General features: G+C 50.7%; 1 long non-coding RNA gene across 3 annotated transcripts in view; it reads left to right on the top strand.

Moving 5' to 3' along the window:
- The window catches only part of LOC135375650 (uncharacterized), a 128409-nt gene that overhangs the window by 23701 nt on the left and 82545 nt on the right, over positions 1–22163 (top strand). Inside the window, exons 5-6 of one of the 3 annotated variants that reach the window (XR_010417314.1) lie at positions 1700–4043; positions 4360–5552. The exons of 1 other annotated variant lie outside the window; for it this stretch is intronic. This is a non-coding gene — a long non-coding RNA (uncharacterized LOC135375650). Of the gene's footprint in view, positions 1–1699; positions 4044–4359; positions 5553–22163 lie in introns of those variants that run through there. One more of the 3 variants, XR_010417315.1, reaches the window with a different exon arrangement.

Below are 22163 nucleotides of genomic sequence, written 5' to 3'. Positions count from 1 at the left end.
ATATGCACTAAAAGCCTGAATACACATGTACAGGATGTCTCAGCTAAATGCAAACATATCTTTTAAAACTATGACGGTGAAAGAGCACACTATCGCCTCTCGCGTCCTGGGAAAACATTATAAGAAAAGAGAACGTCTTGCGCCTTTTTGTCTAAACATTTAGGTCTGCTGATTCCAAGTGAGCTGGAATCATTTGCGGGTTCTTGAATTCGAACATTGAACTGAAAAATGCTGTTGATTCACCCATAAGAAATCAACGTTGTTTTCATGAGTGCATTTCCCAGGCGGAACCTGGATGTAAAACATTCTGGGAAAACGTTGTGCAGTGCACATTCCTTGTCGCGTAATTTTTCTACAGATAATCGTAGTAGCGCCAACGTTCCCTTCTTTGCCGCCGGTCGGTCACCGAGGAAAGTGCGGTATATCTACGCAGTGCGGGCCACGCGTTAAAATTCTATGTGTGACCTACGTTAATCTGAAGTGGAAGCTTTGCATTCCACATTCTATAACCATATACTTAGCGTTGGAGTTCCATTCCATGCGCCGTGTGTATTACCTGGGACGGTCAGTCTGCTACGTCGATCACATTACCTCCAGGATACTCACAGATATAGTTCCAAAGTGAAGAAAGTCAGATTATGTACGCTTGAGCTGAGCTTCACACATTTTCGCTTATCATGGCACACTGGGGTATCCTCTTGTCAGCGTGTCACTTCTTATGGACATCGGATAACGTCTCGACTGTTGATTTTATCGTGTTGTCATTATCCTTTCCTTGCATATAGACTTTTACGCCACTTTACTGGGAAGCGGAGTTGAACTGGTCGTTTACATAATTAACAGCTTTGCAGTATCAATGGTTCTGCGGTTGACTGATAATACGCCATTACAATGTGATATCACCATCGTCGACACTTATTTCGGTATCAATCAGGGGGTCGTACTCGCTCAAAAAAAAAAAAAAAAAAAGCGTGGCTACAATGGAGCTGCCATCCGTTGGTCATGGAAGGTGTTGCCTTCCGTTGACTTCATCATTCCGCTAAACTTGACGTGTTCCTTTTCCTAAATTCATCACTCGCTCTTTAAATTCAGCGCACTATGCGGGTATCTCATACGTGTTTGTTAAACAAATAATCAGTGAATATTTTCCCACTACATCACTCGCTTCTGTGTTGTCGTCACATTATTATCGCGAAACTGGACAGACCAGAGCATGGAATGGTGAGTGGTTTCGTTTTCGCCATTTCCGGTTCCCGTTGGCGCGCAGAGCAGCATGGAGATGTCGGTTTATCGCACTGATGGGATCTCTATAGTATAGGCTGGATTGCGCATAGGGTGGTCCACAGCGTGGTCACCGGCCGCCATATTGGTGGGCCCATCGCATCCTGTCGTCTGCATTTAGCGCAAGCGGTGCTGCCCGTATTTTTTTAAAATTTCCTTTAAAATAAAGGGCATGTCATGCCAGTTTGTTGCAGCTTTGAGTACACTTCACGCGGACAGAGAAAGAGGGATAACTTTTCGCGGGTAAGCTCTTTATTTTGAAGAAAAATCTGTTTATTCTATCGCGTGCATCTGACAACTCGGACTTGTTTGCATTGCTACTTCGCTGGTGCCATTGCGTACTAAGAAAGTATGTGTGGCTGCTCCTACAAATCTCTAGACCATGTATTTTCTATAAACAATGCGCTTGTGCTTGCAGGTTCCCCTCACAGTCGCTCAGCTGTGCCGAAGAACCGGATGCAGAACCTACGCCAATATGCCGATTTGTTCCACTGTTCTTTTAATCTGTGAGGTACGGTGGAAGTAAATAAAATGCTGTGTTAACCTCGTATGTGCAGTCGCTCCTACAGCGTGTGTGATATGTCATGCATGTACATGCTCTTCGTGCACAGCGCTTCGAATTTCTGCAATGAAATACGCTGACAGCTGAACTTCTGCAAAGCGCTCGTGACAATAACGTTATTTTAAGATGAGGAATAGGGAGTTTCATTGCCAGGGTCCATACTCCACCTCATTGCTGGTAGTGATGTGGTGAATAAAATAACGAGCCACGCCAACCGAACAACAAACGAAAACAAACAAAAAATATAAAATCGGAAGTACCTTACAATAACAAACAGCGTGAAACCTTTCTGAGTAAAAATAATTAATTTTATAGGTTGACATTCACCAAATTCACCATCATGCGTATGTGCCCTGTGCACGACAGTTACGACACCCCCTATTCGGACTACAGGCAACGGAGAAGAAAAAGAAGGTAATTATTACCATTAGAAACTACAGGAACACGACTAAAGCACGTTTGGAATACATCAGCACACTGATTCCTAGGAAAGATGCGTGCTAATCAGCAATGAGGAGCGTTTAAAGCGCAATAAATACTCCAAATCAAATCGCTTCCCATTGTTTCCTATGGGAGAGCCGGCGCCAGTGGGCCCTCCAACATGGCGGCCGGTTGCCGCACCTCTCTCCCACGAGCCCCTCTCCTATGCACGATCCAGCCTTTATACATAGAGATCAGTGGTTTACCGTGTGTATTCGTCTTTGGATTATTGTTGTCTTCGGAAATACGTGCCTACATTTGTTACGATGCATAACGATTTATTGATTTCGCTCGCAAAGCATACAGACGCCACTTCAACACGCCATAGGCGGTAAACATCTTCATGTGTGTTAGTCGAAAGCAAAAGGCTGGCGGTGTCGCGTGTAATCTCATAGATAAAATATGATTCACGTTTGATATGACAACGTTTACCTTGCGATTCCGGTAGCACTACTGAATTCTGCACGTATTCCGAAGGTTCGTACATCGGGACGTTGTTCCCTCCATCGGTTCGTTTCCCCGTTTGTTATCCCACGTGACTACACAGGGTTGACAACAAATGGAGCAGCTCCGCTGTAGTTAGTGGGCAGAAATTCGTCCACTAAAACTGTACATGACCAACGGATGGTTGGACCTGGGAGGCGACGCTCGGGGCTAGGAGAATCCCATTGACGGCGCGCCAAGTACGTTCTCTAGAGTCTTCCTATATTAACTCTATGATTTTAAAACTGAATCGTCGTCGTCGTCATCCCTCCTTTCCAGGAACACTTTCCTTCTCAAAACTTGTGTCACACCGGCAAATTTGGACAACAGCCAGTGATTATATGGAGCCGTGGTCGCTCTGTAACTCAGTTCTTATAGCGATATTCGCAGTAACATTCGTCTTGCTCGGTACGGAGTCACCACTCCTTTCTGTCCATTCTGTGCTTGTCACGAAACTGCGGAACACGCGTTTCATCAGTGCCTTGTGCCCGATACCCTATGGCACAAAGTTGAAGTCCTGTTCGGTGTGTCACGCATTCGGTGGGCTGTCATTCAAACGCTCTTTCAGCCTCCCGTCCCGCATCGCGATAGGAAACAGTTCCTCCTCCTGGCAGTTGAGATTAACTACCAGGTGTGGATTTCTCGCTGCATTGCAGCACAGGGTGGCCGCATCCGTAGTGTAGCAGAAGTGCTAAATCTTGTTCGAGCAGGGGTTCGTCGCGCTCTTCGTAGAGAGAGAGCTGTGCTGGGAGCTGTGCACTTTGCAAGACGGTGGCAGACATCTTCGGTCCTCTTTGAAGATGATAGAGGTACGTATGTGCTTCACTTTTAGGTGGCCAAGTACAGTGTGCCGTTGTCACTTTCGCAGCTTTCCGCGAGTCTTCGTTCGTTGCATGGTGACGTCCAGCACACATATTAATCTAGAGATCATATTGCTCTAGAGTTGGCATCTACGTAGCCTTAGTTTAGTCCGTGTGAAACGTTAGAGGGAGCCAGTCTGTGTGGCTGGTCTTCCGCTCTGATGCCAATACAGAGAGACAAATGCGCGGCCCGTAAAACGGTCGTCGGGGCAGCATCACTTGCGGTGTTGTTTCCGGGAAGATTTTTTCTAAAGATGTTTCGGTTTCGCAGCGGGTGTTCGCAGAGTTTTACAGAGGGAGAGAGCAGTCCTTGGTGCTATGGAGTTCGGAAGACGCTGGCTCACTTCGTCTGTGCTATTCGAAGAAACACATGGAAGGTACGTTGTTCACTAATAAGCAATACTTTCCTTCGTGCCGTTATCCCGTACGCAACTCTCCGCAGTCTTGGTCTGTTGCATGGCGACGACAAGCACGAACATCAATCATTAACGTGACGTGATTTCACAAGCAGGAGTTGGCATTGCACTAGTTCTAGTTTTAGTCCTAGCTTGTTGAGATAGTTATATGGGAGCCAGTCCTTGTGACTGGTCTTCCGCCTCGATGCCAATACACACAAATGTTTCAGTTTGCTCCTGTCTCAATTGCCTCCTCGGAAGAATGGAAAAACTCTGAATTCATCTCCATTTCTTAAAGGGACCATAACCAGGCCGCCGAACATTTCACAACTCATGGGACCCCGTGAAAGAACGCTGGTCATAATACCCAGATATTCATTTCGTTCGACTCATACCAGCTCGCAGTGACCCATATAACTGCTTTCAACGATGAGTAACCAGCGAGCCTCTGTCGCGTACGTCGTATGGCTACGTAGCCTTTTGCCGTCCAATCGCCGGGCAGAGCTCCGAACATGACGTTTCAAATTACCAGTCAATAAACACGCTTCATTATCAGCTGTAAGCATAGGGCTCTAATAATAACTAGAAACCAAGCCAGCCGAGAGGAGTATGTCAACATGTGGGCCGCCGTGATCGATACGGTAGGCCTAGCGTGTTACGAACGGTGGCTCCTATGAGTTCTCTGCGCCGCTCCTTCGTGTCGCAGCATAAGGTTTAAAACGAACGATGTTCGTTCCCTGATTCGCACACGGCATGGCAGGCGGAACCCAGCGGAAGCGACTTGCATTGGATTGGATATCATTGCGCCGAACGCACCGCCGGGTCTTCACACTTCGAAAGGCTGCGGCAAATCCGGCCGAATCCAGAATGTCGGTTATGGCGCCTCCCGGACTTGGACATTGGGAGAGGGTATCGCCCCCGTACAACTCCTTTGCTCTCCCCCATCACTCTCTCTCCCAGCTTTTCTTGTATAGCCTCTCTCCTTATGATTTCTATGGCTGTTAAGGTGGAGTGCTCCGTTTGTTTGTATGGAACTTGAGTCTGCGCTCCGTGGTTCCGAAATTCAGCGTCATGATATCTCCAGCATTTTCGCCTCTAGCAAACGTCAGCAGATGGGCTGCTGTCGTTGGACGCGTTTCGAACCCGGGTTCCTCCTGTGTGACATGGCCAGCAGGCTAACCACTGCACCAGGCGAGCTGGTGACACGACGCCGCGTGACTCAAACCAAAGTACGCCAGCGCACTCGTCAGGACTATTCGAAGATGAAGAAGACGGCCCATTGCGTTCATACATAAGATTCCGGAACTCTAGTGCCGGATATCCATTCACGCTCGCGGCGTGCTACTGCGCGGAATACTTTGTACGCGAATGATACCTAAATTGAATGCTTTTGTTTCTAAGTATGAGACTGTAACTGTTTTGATATTGAATAGAAGAAGACTCCCATTCATCTAGTCCATTTCCCCAAGTGGAATAAAATCATACGCGGAACTCTTGATTGTAATTGGTGAAAAAAGTGCCACATCAAAATGACGTGAAGTTAGAGCGCAGGGCGCAGCTAAAATGCGAAAGAGTGCAGCGAATATTTCAACCGCATGCAATCACCTTTTGGTTTTGAGCGCTAGTAATAGACCTCTACCTGTTTGTAAACAAATGACATCATAATGTTCGACAGCGCCACGAATTTGGTAGAGTTGAACCACGTTCAAGGCTAGTAGCGAACAAGGTCGCGCCCGAAAGCCACGGTCTTGAGGGGATTAGGATGATCTCTGAAAGGGACGCGACCTTCTCTCCTACTTTTCTTTCAACAGGAGGCAGCGAACAATTGCTAATTCGTAGAACCCAGCACTCCCCTTCCGATCTGTTTAGGTCTGTCTACCAACGTCATGATGACGTTGATAGACAGACGAGGTTTATTGCAAGCAGTTTTCACTGTCGAAGTTGCAATAATATAACGCAGAGAAATGCGCACCTTTTATACCTGTTTACGGTTCCTTTAATGTCTCTAAAGGCCTTGCTGAGTCGCTGTCTGCACGATGCTCTTTATGGCCCTTGCCAGCCCTTGCGCGGCCCTTTTTCAGGGGTCATCTCACGACGAGCTTGTTGTCAGCCGAGAGTGTCTACTGCCGGCGTAACAAATCGAAAATGCAAGCTCAGGGCCGCTCACCCAAAATGAAGCATTTGCGCCTGTCTCCTCAGTGACGAGCGGAAAAGTGCCCCGGCATTGACGACCTCTCAGTTGAGTTCAACAAGTGCTTCTAGATAGAGTGTAATAGACTCTTGCATGACTCGGGTTTTTAACATCTCCTTTGCTGAGGGGTTGCTATGCCCTAGCATGCAGATTGGTGTTGTTGTCCTCTAGTTCAAAGACCAATCTCAAAAAATGGACCCAGATGCTTATCGATCGATAACCATCTGGGCTCAGTTTTTCAGCGACTACACCGTTCCTCTTCGTGAGCGACTACACCGTTTTCACATCTCTCGCTCTGACGGTTGCCCATCTTGCGAGATGTGTGTAACTGCAGAGCACTCTTTCAGGCGTTGTCGTGTTCCTCTTTTGCTGTAGAGCACAGTAACCCAGATATTTCGTCTGTCGCCTGGGCCACCGTACAGTTCCTGGAACCGTTGCCTGTTCCGCGCGTTCAGCGTAAACTGTTGGCTTAGTTAATTACCGAGATCAACTTTCATATTTGGATCCGTCGTTGCTAGCCGGTTTTTGGTGGCCTAGTCTTCGGAGGCCCAGCTATATTTCAGGCTGTCAGGGCAGGGCTTCGTAGCCACGTTGACATTTGACATTTATTTATTTTACCAAAATAAAGGTCCGTGAGCGAGCACTGTATGGTCTTGTGGAGTGCTCTCGCCGCTGGCTGACGTCTACTCGTCTTTTCCGCCACGTTCAAGGTGAGTGGCAAATCATATTGTAGCCAGCTCGCTTGGACCGTACTGCACTCAGCAGCGGCTCTCCCGTGTTTGAATTGTTCGCTTGGTATGGTCAGTACGAAAAGTAAACCCTCCTAGAGAGTGTTATTACCTAGCTTGTAGGACTGTAACGTAAGGTTAGTGTCTGTCCAAAGGGGACTACCTCCATAGATAGCTCTCCTGCATGATAACAATACATATATACAGGGTGTTTCAAAAAACGTGTCATTCGGACTTTATAAAAAAACGGGGCGACGGAAAAGTACGGGGTAAATGGCGTTTGTGTGGCAACTGAATTTGCCACCTTGTAAAATTATTTTCATTTAATTTTAATTAAAATAAATTGAATTTCTTTAATTGAACTCCAAAATTTCCCAAGTCAACCTAACGTTTTTTTTTACAGAATTAGAGAGCCCGTAGCGAACTTAGTCAGATCCACCAAGAAATCCGCTCGATATTGCAAATCGAACTGCCCCAAAAAAGTCCTGAAATCGAGGCTTCAGGGTTTCGGGTATTCAACGGCGCACCAAATCAGTCGCAAAGATGCGCAGAGAGCAGCACATGCTCCTACCCCCTTGAAAGATAGAAGGTCGAAAAAAAAAAAAGAGAACGGGAAAAAAGAGGCGAAATCATTTTTGTTTCCCGCTTATCAACGTATGGTGGAATGTCACCCGCCTTGTTATCGGCGCGTCTTGTGCTGCACGCCGGTCCGACGATAAGCTGTTCTAGCTTCATGGGGGCACGACCATGTCCTGCCCTTCGCGCATCTTTGCGACTGATTTGGTGCGCCGTTGAATACCCGAAACTCTGAAGCCTCAATTTCCGGAATTTTTTTGGGCAGTTCAATTTGCAATATCGAGCGGATTTCTCGGTGGATCTGACTAAGTTCGCTACAGGCTCTCAAATTCTGTAAAAAAACGTTAGGTTGACTTGGGAAATTTTGGAGTTCAAGTAAAGAAATTCAATTTATTTTAATTAAAATCAAATGAAAATATTTTTGCAAGATGGCAAATTCAGTTGCCACACAAGTGCCGTTTACCCCGTCTTTTTCCGTCGCCCCGTTTTCTTATAAAGTCCTAATGACACGTTTTTTGAAACACCCTGTATATAACGCTGATACTTACTTGATGACAATACACAACGCTGACGCTTTGGGAAGCCAGAGATTTCATGGAGGCGCCGCTGGTTCCCTCCCTGCCTGGTGCCGTGGGTGGTCCTTCCGGAAGCGGCTGGCGATGTATCACGGCTGGCTGGTTGGACGCTCGTCGGCCGAGTCTCTAGGGGAAGCTGGCTCATGGTGTCCTGCCGCTCTGTGAACGTTTACACCGATTCCATATTTGTCGCACGGATCACTGCCCGTCTTGTGGCATCTCGAAGTCACCAGGGCACTTCTTCTTTCAGTGCCAGATTCCTCTGCTCATGTGGAGCAGAGCAGCTGTTGTTTTTGACCTTCCAAGAGTCGAATGGGCCACTGTAAGCCACTGTGGTGCTCTTGAGGATCTGGAGCACATTCTTCTTCATTGCCCTCACTACGAACCTTCCCGAACCACACTCTCCGAGTCTCTTCGTCAGCTGGACTCTCGCCCTTTCTCCCTACCGAAACTGCTTGGTCCCTGGCCCAATCCAGCCCAGCAACGCTCTGCGCTCAAAGGTCTTCTGACATTTCTGGACACCATCGGACTTCGATCGTTATTGTAAAGGGGCACGTTATTTTATTCCCCCCATTCCACCAAGCACTGGGGTAGAGTATCGCCTGTTGCGATGAAACTCCCCACTCTCCAAGGCCGAAAATAAAGTTGTTGTTGTTTGTAAGCTTCATGGAACCGTTGCCGGTTGCAGCTAGGGATCGGAAACATTCGGCGTGTTTGATTCCGGAAATAAATTTCAAAATTTGGATACGCCGGTGCCGGTTAGCCCTCGGTGGCCCCAACTGTGGGAGCGTAGGTTTGTTTCAGGTAGTTCGTACTTGATTACGGGCGCTGATCACCAGGAAATAGGCAGTGCTAGGCCCAGTCGAGTGCTTCCGTCGCTGGCTCTGCTCCACTCGCATCTTTCGCTATGATCAGGGTGAGTGGCACATTCTGTTCTAGCCAGTTTGCTAGACCTGTACTGTCCTCCGTCGCGACTCTCCCGTATATCATGGATTGTTCTCATGGTATGACCCGTACAAACAGCAATCTCACTCAGGAGAGTTGTCATCCTGCCTTTCAGCATTGCGCGATACTAGTGTTCCTGTTCGTGTAAAGGAGCCTACCTCCATAGTTAGCTCTTCTGCTTGATGACAATACAGCAAAGAACATCGTCTGCGAGACATTCGACCATCCGGAACTCAATTTCATAGGCTCCTGCTACCGCCATGTGATTATGGAAAGGAAGTCTCGGATGCCAAACTTCATCCGTGTTAGACCAGAGTCACACTGTTTATACATTATACACGAGCATCCCGTCATACGTGTATGACGAACGTGTATAATAAACATCCCCTAACATATGTTTGTAAGTCAAACGTCGCCATGCCGGTACCGGACAGCTGTTTTGGCCTTCGTGGGCCTCATCGGCTGTACGCAGGCAGACAACGTTTGACTGGATGGCGTCAGAAGGTCACGCAACACGTGATCGCTCCCGTGAGGGTAAGTTAGCTCACCACTGAAAGCCCAGTGCGAAGCGAGTGAAGTATAATAGGAAAAAAAAAGATAGCCGGAGCTCTTTGCCTGCACGTATAGTATACATTTGTAAGTCAAACGTCGCACAAGAGGCCCAAGAAGGCCGAAACAACTGTCCATTACTGGCATGACGACGTCATAGCATGGCATATAGCGACGACTGGCATGGCCTCATCAGCAGTAACTGCTGATGAGGCCCAAGAAGGCCGAAACAGCTGTCCAGTACTGGCATGGCGATGTTTGACTTCCAAACATATGCTATACGTGCAGCCAAAGAGCTATCCCCTAAACATGTGTGATCATACAGTGCTGGAAACCCGTGGCGCTGAGAGAGAGTTCGCCTTCTGCGGATGTGGTGTCGGAGGTCACGGATTCTGTGGCGTTGGAGCCTGCCGCTGTTGTCGCTCCTAACGCAGTGGATGGGGAGGAGACAGGGATATCCGCTGTAGCTTCTGGGCCTCTTCCGCGCGGCTCAAGTGAGGATGAATACCGCAATAATAACTGCGACAGTCTGCGGTAGATGACGGTCGCTGGTTCCCGAGCGACATATCTCTTTCGAGTGACGAAAAAAAGTTGGCTCAAAGTGATGTTGACTTTGGCATGGTGGTAGAGGCGTCTCAGCTGTTGTCCCAGAGCGATCAACATAAGTGTAATGGTAGTTTTTATGAGGACATCATCTGACGTCAACTATGTCGTGGAGCCCATAGACCCATTTCACGACCGGCGCCGCGGCCGGGAGACCGGGCGCGCCTCTAGCCGAAAGCTGTACATCTTATCACCCCCCCCCCCCCCCTTCTCTCTCTCGATCCTCTCGCCAGGACGGCTGGAACTCCACCCCCGCGAAGGTAATAATAATGCGAAGATGAGGATTTCCATCCTCATCGTCAGGGACATCTTAGCGCCCGCTGTGTTTCCAACTGTGGGTTTTTGATTGCCCCGCGTGATCTCCTTTTGAGCAGCTCCCAGAGGACGCTGGTCATTACAATATTGTTAACACTGCAAACCGGACATTAGACTACTTGACGTTGCGCTTTAGACAACAAGAAAATCGTGCCGTCACTCAGAGTCGCTTGCAGCTGGCTTTACATAATGCACATCGTACTTTACGCAACTTGGGATGGACGTTTCGCACGAAAAGTGTGCCGCGGTGCCTTTCACACGCAAAGTTATGACAAATTTCCCTCTTTGTGTCTATGCCAAGAAGCTTGAACCTGTAGGTTTCCATCGCTTCCTTGGCGCGGTAATCGACTCGGACCTGCGCTCGGGTCGCTACATTAAGCACAATGAAAGCAAAGTGAACAAGCGGGTTGCAGCGGGGTAGTTGGTTGAAGTACATACTTGAGTGAAAATGCAACAAGAGCAGCGGACAGGTGGGTCTGCAGGTCTCCCGTCGTATTTGTTTTAACCCACCTATCCGCGTCTCTCGCTGCATTTTTGTTCGAGTGTGAAAGCAAAGTGCACCAAAGACTCCCTGCATTTCAATATATTCGTGGCTCAGAATGGGGATGTGATCAGCGTTCCCTTCTCGCTCGTCGCACCGACGTTGGTGAGAGCAACTGTACTTTACAACCTTCCTATCCTGCACAGGATCTAAACAACATCCTTAACTAGCCTTCGGAAGCTGTTTGCTCGAAGCCCTCGTAAAACTGAAGAGGTATCAAGAGGTCATATATGTATCAGCGTCGCATAGATGGCGGCCTATTGGTGCCCTACTTCAAAAGCGAAGTTCCTTGCCTTGAGTCTGCGAGCGACCTTTCAGGGTATCCAAGAGCAGGAGCATCCTGCTCGGTGTCTAATAACTTTTCTCTCAGGGCCCGATATCTTCTTTCATTTCTTCTTCTTCTTCTTCTTTTTTTTATGATGAGACACACACGCTCGCGTTCAGAGTGCTTGGGCTCCCCACCTCAAGGCATACGTTGTGGCAATGAGCAGTCTGCGAGCTTCTTTTTTTTTTATGATGAGACACACACGCTCGCGTTCAGAGTGCTTGGGCTCCCCACCTCAAGGCATACGTTGTGGCAATGAGCAGTCTGCGAGCTTCTTTTTTTTCTTTTATGATGAGACACACACGCTCGCGTTCAGAGTGCTTGGGCTCCCCACCTCAAGGCATACGTTGTGGCAATGAGCAGTCTGCGAGCTTCTTTTTTTTTTATGATGAGACACACACGCTCGCGTTCAGAGTGCTTGGGCTCCCCACCTCAAGGCATACGTTGTGGCAATGAGCAGTCTGCGAGCTTCTTTTTTTTTATGATGAGACACACACGCTCGCGTTCAGAGTGCTTGGGCTCCCCACCTCAAGGCATACGTTGTGGCAATGAGCAGTCTGCGAGCTTCTTTTTTTTTATGATGACACACACACGCTCGCGTTCAGAGTGCTTGGGCTCCCCACCTCAAGGCATACGTTGTGGCAATGAGCAGTCTGCGAGCTTCTTTTTTTTTATGATGAGACACACACGCTCGCGTTCAGAGTGCTTGGGCTCCCCACCTCAAGGCATACGTTGTGGCAATGAGCAGTCTGCGAGCTTCTTTTTTTTTATGATGAGACACACACGCTCGCGTTCAGAGTGCTTGGGCTCCCCACCTCAAGGCATACGTTGTGGCAATGAGCAGTCTGCGAGCTTCTTTTTTTTTATGATGAGACACACACGCTCGCGTTCAGAGTGCTTGGGCTCCCCACCTCAAGGCATACGTTGTGGCAATGAGCAGTCTGCGAGCTTCTTTTTTTTTATGATGAGACACACACGCTCGCGTTCAGAGTGCTTGGGCTCCCCACCTCAAGGCATACGTTGTGGCAATGAGCAGTCTGCGAGCTTCTTTTTTTTTATGATGAGACACACACGCTCGCGTTCAGAGTGCTTGGGCTCCCCACCTCAAGGCATACGTTGTGGCAATGAGCAGTCTGCGAGCTTCTTTTTTTTTATGATGAGACACACACGCTCGCGTTCAGAGTGCTTGGGCTCCCCACCTCAAGGCATACGTTGTGGCAATGAGCAGTCTGCGAGCTTCTTTTTTTTTATGATGAGACACACACGCTCGCGTTCAGAGTGCTTGGGCTCCCCACCTCAAGGCATACGTTGTGGCAATGAGCAGTCTGCGAGCTTCTTTTTTTTTATGATGAGACACACACGCTCGCGTTCAGAGTGCTTGGGCTCCCCACCTCAAGGCATACGTTGTGGCAATGAGCAGTCTGCGAGCTTCTTTTTTTTTATGATGAGACACACACGCTCGCGTTCAGAGTGCTTGGGCTCCCCACCTCAAGGCATACGTTGTGGCAATGAGCAGTCTGCGAGCTTCTTTTTTTTTATGATGAGACACACACGCTCGCGTTCAGAGTGCTTGGGCTCCCCACCTCAAGGCATACGTTGTGGCAATGAGCAGTCTGCGAGCTTCTTTTTTTTTTATGATGAGACACACACGCTCGCGTTCAGAGTGCTTGGGCTCCCCACCTCAAGGCATACGTTGTGGCAATGAGCAGTCTGCGAGCTTCTTTTTTTTTATGATGAGACACACACGCTCGCGTTCAGAGTGCTTGGGCTCCTCACCTCAAGGCATACGTTGTGACTATGAGCAGTCTGCGAGCTTCTTTTTTTTTTATGATGAGACACACACGCTCGCGTTCAGAGTGCTTGGGCTCCCCACCTCAAGGCATACGTTGTGGCAATGAGCAGTCTGCGAGCTTCTTTTTTTTTATGATGAGACACACACGCTCGCGTTCAGAGTGCTTGGGCTCCCCACCTCAAGGCATACGTTGTGGCAATGAGCAGTCTGCGAGCTTCTTCTTTTTTATGATGAGACACACACGCTCGCGTTCAGAGTGCTTGGGCTCCCCACCTCAAGGCATACGTTGTGGCAATGAGCAGTCTGCGAGCTTCTTTTTTTTTATGATGAGACACACACGCTCGCGTTCAGAGTGCTTGGGCTCCCCACCTCAAGGCATACTTGTGGCAATGAGCAGTCTGCGAGCTTCTTTTTTTTTATGATGAGACACACACGCTCGCGTTCAGAGTGCTTGGGCTCCCCACCTCAAGGCATACGTTGTGGCAATGAGCAGTCTGCGAGTTTCTTTTTTTTTATGATGAGACACACACGCTCGCGTTCAGAGTGCTTGGGCTCCCCACCTCAAGGCATACGTTGTGGCAATGAGCAGTCTACGAGCTTCTTTTTTTTTATGATGAGACACACACGCTCGCGTTCAGAGTGCTTGGGCTCCCCACCTCAAGGCATACGTTGTGGCAATGAGCAGTCTGCGAGCTTCTTTTTTTTTTATGATGAGACACACACGCTCGCGTTCAGAGTGCTTGGGCTCCCCACCTCAAGGCATACTTGTGGCAATGAGCAGTCTGCGAGCTTCTTTTTTTTTATGATGAGACACACACGCTCGCGTTCAGAGTGCTTGGGCTCCCCACCTCAAGGCATACGTTGTGGCAATGAGCAGTCTGCGAGCTTCTTTTTTTTTATGATGAGACACACACGCTCGCGTTCAGAGTGCTTGGGCTCCCCACCTCAAGGCATACGTTGTGGCAATGAGCAGTCTGCGAGCTTCTTTTTTTTTATGATGAGACACACACGCTCGCGTTCAGAGTGCTTGGGCTCCCCACCTCAAGGCATACGTTGTGGCAATGAGCAGTCTGCGAGCTTCTTTTTTTTTATGATGAGACACACACGCTCGCGTTCAGAGTGCTTGGGCTCCCCACCTCAAGGCATACGTTGTGGCAATGAGCAGTCTGCGAGCTTCTTTTTTTTATGATGAGACACACACGCTCGCGTTCAGAGTGCTTGGGCTCCCCACCTCAAGGCATACGTTGTGGCAATGAGCAGTCTGCGAGCTTCTTTTTTTTTTATGATGAGACACACACGCTCGCGTTCAGAGTGCTTGGGCTCCCCACCTCAAGGCATACATTGTGGCAATGAGCAGTCTGCGAGCTTCTTTTTTTTTATGATGAGACACACACGCTCGCGTTCAGAGTGCTTGGGCTCCCCACCTCAAGGCATACGTTGTGGCAATGAGCAGTCTGCGAGCTTCTTTTTTTTTATGATGAGACACACACGCTCGCGTTCAGAGTGCTTGGGCTCCCCACCTCAAGGCATACGTTGTGGCAATGAGCAGTCTGCGAACTTCTTTTTTTTTATGATGAGACACACACGCTCGCGTTCAGAGTGCTTGGGCTCCCCACCTCAAGGCATACGTTGTGGCAATGAGCAGTCTGCGAGCTTCTTTTTTTTATGATGAGACACACACGCTCGCGTTCAGAGTGCTTGGGCTCCCCACCTCAAGGCATACGTTGTGGCAATGAGCTGTCTGCGAGCTTCTTTTTTTTTATGATGAGACACACACGCTCGCGTTCAGAGTGCTTGGGCTCCCCACCTCAAGGCATACGTTGTGGCAATGAGCAGTGTGCGAGCTTCTTTTTTTTTTTATGATGAGACACACACGCTCGCGTTCAGAGTGCTTGGGCTCCCCACCTCAAGGCATACGTTGTGGCAATGAGCAGTCTGCGAGCTTCTTTTTTTTTATGATTAGACACACACGCTCGCGTTCAGAGTGCTTGGGCTCCCCACCTCAAGGCATACGTTGTGGCAATGAGCAGTCTGCGAGCTTCTTTTTTTTTATGATGAGACACACACGCTCGCGTTCAGAGTGCTTGGGCTCCCCACCTCAAGGCATACGTTGTGGCAATGAGCAGTCTGCGAGCTTCTTTTTTTTTATGATGAGACACACACGCTCGCGTTCAGAGTGCTTGGGCTCCCCACCTCAAGGCATACGTTGTGGCAATGAGCAGTCTGTGGCGGCATTGCCAGCGCCATCACATCAAGGCGCGAATAATAAATAGCCTTGCCTCGCTCAGCCCGAGCTCTCGCTCTGACCTGGCAATTCCACCGCCATGTTGTTGTCTGGTCTCGTTAGTCTTCAGTAGCACTACAGTGGTGACCCGGACAATACCTTGGACAATACCTGACGGACCTGGACATGGCAGTCGTCAATTCCTCCGGCTTCTCGGAACTGCCCGCTCCGCCTGTGTCCCAGGTCAGCTTCGAAAGCTCCGCCCACGCCTTGTCTCAGCAGGTTCGTCACCTTACCCAGTTGGTCGCAAACCTTTTATGCCGACCAAGATCATCAACTTCCTGCCGCGCTGACCATCGCGCAGACTCCCCATCGGTTCCTGCGCGTTCCTGCTCCCGAACCTCCAGCAGACTTTGTCACTACCACCACCGTTTCGGCGCCGATGCACGACGCTGCCTCCTACCTTGTTCGTGGTCGCGACAGCCGAAAACCTTTTCCACGACAAGAGCGCCCGAGTCCACCAGGAGCCGCCTTTTCCACATCATTGACCGTACCAGCGGGATGCGCTTCCTCGTTGATACGGGCGCGGAAGTAAGCGTCATACCCGCCGACAAATTTTCACGCCGACCCCGACAGCAGTGCTTCAGCCTAAGAGCCGCCAACGCCTCTACCATACCCGTTTACGGCCAACGGTCTCTAACCCTCAACATCGGGCTCCGAAGAGATTTTAAGTGGCTTTTTCTTGTCGCCGACGTCACCCAAGCAATTCTCGGAGCAGATTTTCTCAACAGTTTCAAGCTGCTCGTTGACGTCAACGGCAGGCGCCTCATTGATCGCTCAACGTCCCTGTCGGTCTGCGGCCTTAACCTCCCTGCACCACCATCCCGCGTACTATCTTGCACTGCGCCGGACGTCCCCTTCGCCTCTATCCTGAAGGATTTCCCTGCGTTGACTCAACCACCCGACTGGACGAAACCCGTACAACACGACGTTGTTCACCACGTTTCCACCCGTGGCCCACCAGTTCACTTCCGCCCGCGGCGCCTCGCACCCGAAAAGTTCCGCGTGGCAAAGGCAGAATTTGACCACATGCTTGAACTTGGTATCATCAGGCCATCATCCAGTACGTGGGCTTCGCCGCTGCACATGGTGCCAAAGAAGACCGGGGACTGGCGCCCGTGCGGCGACTATCGCGCATTGAACAAAGCAACCATCCCCGACCGCTATCCCATCCCGCACATCTTGGACTTCTCAGCTCATCTGGAAGGCGCCACCACGTTCTCGAAAATAGATCTCGTCCGCGCTTACCATCAGATTCCTATGGCAGAGGAGGATATACCAAAAACCGCCATTACGACCCCATTTGGCCTGTTTGAGTTCCTTCGAATGCCCTTTGGCTTGCGGAACGCTGCCCAGACTTTTCAGAGGTTCATCGACAACATCATTCGCGGATTACCATTTGTCTACGCGTACATGGATGACCTCCTCGTCGCAAGCCGCTCCCCAACAGAGCACGAACATCATCTTCGGGCACTCTTTACCCGCTTACAACAGAGCGGCATCATTATCAACGCCGCTAAGAGCGAATTCGGAGTCGGAGAACTCGACTTCCTTGGCCACCATGTCAACAGCCAGGGCATCATGCCTTTACCATCCCGAGTCGCTGCCATTCAAGACTTCCCGCAGCCCGTTTCCGTGACCAAACTACGACAATTCTTGGGGCTGGTGAATTTTTATAGGCGCTTTGTGCAATCATGCGCAGCCAAACTGAGTCCCCTCGAGGCTCTGCTCTGCACCAAGCGCTCGAAACACTCTGTGCTGGTTTGGACCCCTGAAGCGGCAGCTGCCTTCCAGGCAATCAAACAGGCAATCGCTTCGTCGTCCCTTCTATTCCATCCTCAACACGACGCCCCAACGTCCATCATGGTCGATGCATCCAGCACAGCTGTCGGCGCCGTCCTCCAACAACGTATCTCTGGCGCTTGGCGCCCTCTAGCATTCTTTTCACGCAAGATGAAGCCCCAGGAGACTCGCTACAGTGCCTTCGGTCGCGAGCTCCTGGCCATATATCTCACCGTCAAGCACTTTCGCCATTTCTTGGAGGGCCGACAATTCACTGTATTCACCGATCATAAGCCCCTCGTCTACGCATTTTCTTCATGCAGCACAAGCTACACCCCTCGTGAGACCCGCCACCTCGCATTCATCTCGGAGTTCACCACAGGCGTTCAGCACATCAGTGGTGCAGATAATGTGGTGGCGGACGCTCTCAGTCGCGTCAACTTCATTGGGACATCCTGTCAGTCTTCGCTCCTCGACGCACTGGCTCAGGCCCAATCATCCGATCAAGAACTCGCATCTTTCAGAAGTGACCCTTCGTCTTCCTTAACCATAGACGATGTCGACCTGCCAGGCGCTACACAGCCTGTCGCGTGCGACACGTCACAAGGTCGACCCCGCCCATTTGTTCCGGCGGCACTTCGACGAGAAGTCTTCTCGACCTATCATTCATTGTCCCATCCTGGCATACGCGCAACTCAAGAACTCATTTCTCGGCGCTACGTCTGGCCCTTCATGAACAAGGACATCAAGCGCTGGGTTCAAGCCTGCATTCCGTGTCAGCGGACTAAGGTTCACAGGCACACCCGCCTCCATCCTTCTCAGTTTCCCGCGCCAGACAGCCGCTTCGCTCACATCCACATCGACTTGGTGGGACCACTCCCAATATCATCCGGCTATCGTTACATCTTCACCATCATTGACCGCTTCACCCGTTGGCCCGAGGCTGTACCGGTACCCGACGCCACTGCATCCACAGTTGCAGCCGCCCTCTTGAACACCTGGGTGTCGCGCTTCGGTGTACCGTCTATCATCACGTCAGACCGAGGTCCCCAGTTCGAGTCCGCCCTCTTCTCTAGACTCGTCAACACACTGGGCTGCAAGCGGATTCGAACGACTGCCTACCACCCGGCGTCAAACGGCCTCGTGGAGCGCTTCCACCGACAGCTCAAGGTTGCCCTCCGGGCTGCTCCCGAAACACCCTGGCCAGAAGTCATACCGCTCGCGCTCCTGGGGATCCGCTCCACCATCAAACCTGACATAGGCTGCGCCGTCGCCGAGCTGGTATACGGCACGTCCCTACGCCTCCCCGGAGATCTCATTTGCCCGTTGCCAGGCAGCACTGCGCTCTCACCACCTGACTACGTTTCGCGGCTCCGCCGTACTATGGCCGCCCTTCGTCCAGCAACATCTCGGCCCTCGCGTGTGTCCTCGGCCTTCCAGCATCCCGACCTCGCCTCCTGCACACACGTCTTTGTGCTCTGTGACGCTGTACGGAAGCCCCTGCAACCGCCCTACACAGGCCCTCACCTCGTGCTGCGCCGTTCACCCAACTTTTACACCATTCAGCTGAACGGCCGCGAGGACACTGTTGCCTTAGAACGGCTTAAGCCGGCATACGTCGACGCTGTACCACCGTTGCCGCCCTCCTTCTCCGTGGAGCTACTCTACGACTCACCCTCCACGGCAAGCTGTCCGCTCACTACTCCAACTACTCTTCCCCCACCTTCGCCTCCTCGGCTGTCTACCCGACTCAGACCGCCCCGACAAGTCACTTGGGCTCCCAAGCTCGTTTCTGTTCGCCAGCTTCCAGCGCTTGGCTAGGGGGGAGGCCCTGTGGCGGCATTGCCAGCGCCATCACATCAAGGCGCGAATAATAAATAGCCTTGCCTCGCTCAGCCCGAGCTCTCGCTCTGACCTGGCAATTCCACCGCCATGTTGTTGTCTGGTCTCGTTAGTCTTCAGTAGCACTACAAGTCTGCGAGCTTCTTTTTTTTTATGATGAGACACACACGCTCGCGTTCAGAGTGCTTGGGCTCCCCACCTCAAGGCATACGTTGTGGCAATGAGCAGTCTGCGAGCTTCTTTCCCGGATGATGATATAACATCATGGCCTGTATGGCGCCTTTATGTGGCACTTCTTGCGCTTGATCGGCCACCCCGGAACCCGACGCGTATTCAGCGTCACATAGCGTGGCATATACGACCACTGCCGGCTGGCTGGACGCTCGCCGGGCCAATCTTCAGAGCCGCTTAGAGTGAGTCTGTCTTGCAGCTGCGTGAGCGTTTTACGCGTTTTGGTGCAACGTCACCCGGCTGTCCCTTTTGCGAGTACAGGGAGTCATCAGAACATGCTTTTAGTTTATGCTTATTGCCGAGTGCACTGTGGCATCGTGTAGCAGGCCTCTATAGCCTGACGGCTGTTGAATGAACCCCTGTTCGTGGCGTTTACCCTCTCCATGTCTCGGGAAACGCGGCATATTGTACTCTGTCTTGGAATGCGCGGCCCGTAAAACGGTCGTCGGGGCAACATCGCTTGCGGTGTTGTTTCCGGGAAGATTTTTTCTAAAGATATTGTACTCTTGGTAGTCGAAATAAATTACCAGGAGTCGATTTCACGCTGTCGACGAGCGCATGCGCAGCAGAGCCGCAGTATGCAGGAGGTAATTCAGCTTGTTAACGCAGGTATTCGCAGAGTTGTTTGCAGGGAGCGAGCGGTGCTTGGAGCAGTTTAGTTTCACCGCCGCTGGATGACCTCTCACATTCTCTTCCGGGTGGACAATGGCAAGTTCCATGTTAACCTATGAGGTGTCCACATCCTCGTGTCGTTCTCCCTCTTGCGGCTTTCCAGTGTCATGGGCTGTTGGATGGCGAAACTGACACGTATAGCAATTGCTAAACAACCTTTGTCGCTGGGGCGAGAGTTGGTATTCAGAATGTTGTTCGCGTCTGTTTGAGATGCTACAGGAAGCCGGCCCCTCTGGCCGGCCTTCCATTTGATGCCAATGCACTCTGTTGACTTCGCTTGTACGACCCTACACACTTGGCAATACGCTTCAAGGAGGGAAATATGCAAGATACGGACAACAAACGGAGTAAATGGTTAGGGAACGTTTAGGAAGATGAGTACACGATCTTCAACGAATCAGCATCAGTTAACTGAGGCGTCATGGTCATCTCGTACTGCTTGGGGTCAGGAGTATGGCAGGTTAGACGATTCTAGCCCGCCATAGTCAGGAGTAAGGAACATTTTCTGAACGCCGCCGCCACACCAGCAAAGTTGGCTTACTGGTACTGATGACATATAGCAGTCGGCAGACCCGAATGGCGTATTTGCGGTGAATGCCGCTGTAATAGTTGTAATTTCCTTAGTCCTGTATCTTGTAGTTCCCCCTGTCAGGTCTGTGCCCCTCCTGGACTGTCAATCAACTTGCACACACAGGGGCGCACAGCCGTCAGCAACCCGCGGTACTGGTGTCTTTTGACCAGAATAAGGCGTATGGTATACCCACATGGACCCGCGGCGTCTGTCCTCCTCGTCGTTCACAGTTGGCTGAGAGGATTGGATGGCTATGAAGTAAGCCCATTTCAAAGGCAATTATCCAGCAGTCACGCCCCCTGCTATTTTTGTCCGATAACTCCGCCCCAGTTGTACTGAATACAGTTAGAGGTCGATGTGTCTATTCGATAGTGAAGGATGATGAGAAAGTTATCCTGCAGAGTACTCGCTATTCACGGAAATTATCATGGTCCCTTTAAGTTCGTTGATTTCCCCATCACTTTCCCGCTTACCTGGTAGTGGCATGGTGCTACAGTCACTTGTGGTTCCTAGGAGTCGTTGCCATGACGACACCACTGATTCAAACTGCCACCGCAAGACACGCGTTCCTAGATGGTGGTGGTGGTAAAAGAACTCGGCGTTGTCGGACTCACATGGTCGTGTTCCTGGGCATGATCCTAGCCAGAATATTTCACAGAACTGTGCCACCGGCACCAGTTAACTCAGGCGTCGTCGTCATCGCGTTCCGCTATGAGAGCAGCAGCATTTTTATTCTAAACGCATCCGCCACACCAGCATAGTTGGATGACTGGCGCTTATGATATGTAACAGTCGCCAGACCCGAATTTCGCGTTAACAACAGTCACGTCCAGCGTTAGTAGGAGTTAGTAGAATTTCGCGTTAGCAACAATACACACTCCGGGAGTTGGAGACTGGTCCCCCCGTTCCTTCGGTTCTGACGTAGCTGTCTTGGCGTCGAATCAGTGCGGGCTGGCTAGATGCCCGCCGCGCCAGTTTTCAGTGGAAGTTGGGCCACGATGTTCTTCCTCTTCGTGAGCGACTACACCGTTTTCACATCTCTCGCTCTGACGGTTGCACGTCTTGCGGGACGTGTGAAATAGCAGCACTGTTTCAGGCGTTGTCATCTCCCTCTTTTGCTGTGGCGTAGAGTAACCCAGATATTTCAGCTGTCGACTGTCGCCTGGGCCACCGTACAATTCCTGGAACCGTTGCCTGCTCCGCGCGTTCCGCGTAAACAATTGGCTTTATTAATTACCGAGCTCAACTTTCAAATCTGGATCCGTCGTTGCCGACTCGCTTTCGGTGGCCCAGACTTCGGAGACGCAGCTATATTTCAGGCTGTCAGGGCAGGGCTGTCCTCGTAGCAACATTGTCCGTGAGGAAGCACTGTATTGTCTTGTGGAGTGCTCTCGCCGCTGGCTGATGTGTACTCGTCTTCTCCGCCACGTTCAGGGTGAGTGGTATATCATGTTCTAGCCAGCTCGTAGGACTGTACTGCACTCCACTGCGACACCTCAGTGTTTGGGCTGTTGGCTTGGTATATGCCCAGTACGAAAAGCGAACTCTCCTAGAGAATGTTGTTATCTAGCTTGTGGGAC

Source organism: Ornithodoros turicata, unplaced genomic scaffold (assembly GCF_037126465.1).
Source record: "Ornithodoros turicata isolate Travis unplaced genomic scaffold, ASM3712646v1 ctg00000911.1, whole genome shotgun sequence".
NCBI classification, from domain to species: domain Eukaryota; kingdom Metazoa; phylum Arthropoda; class Arachnida; order Ixodida; family Argasidae; genus Ornithodoros; species Ornithodoros turicata.
Note: the sequence above shows the minus strand (reverse complement) of the source record. Positions and strands in the feature narration are given on the sequence as shown.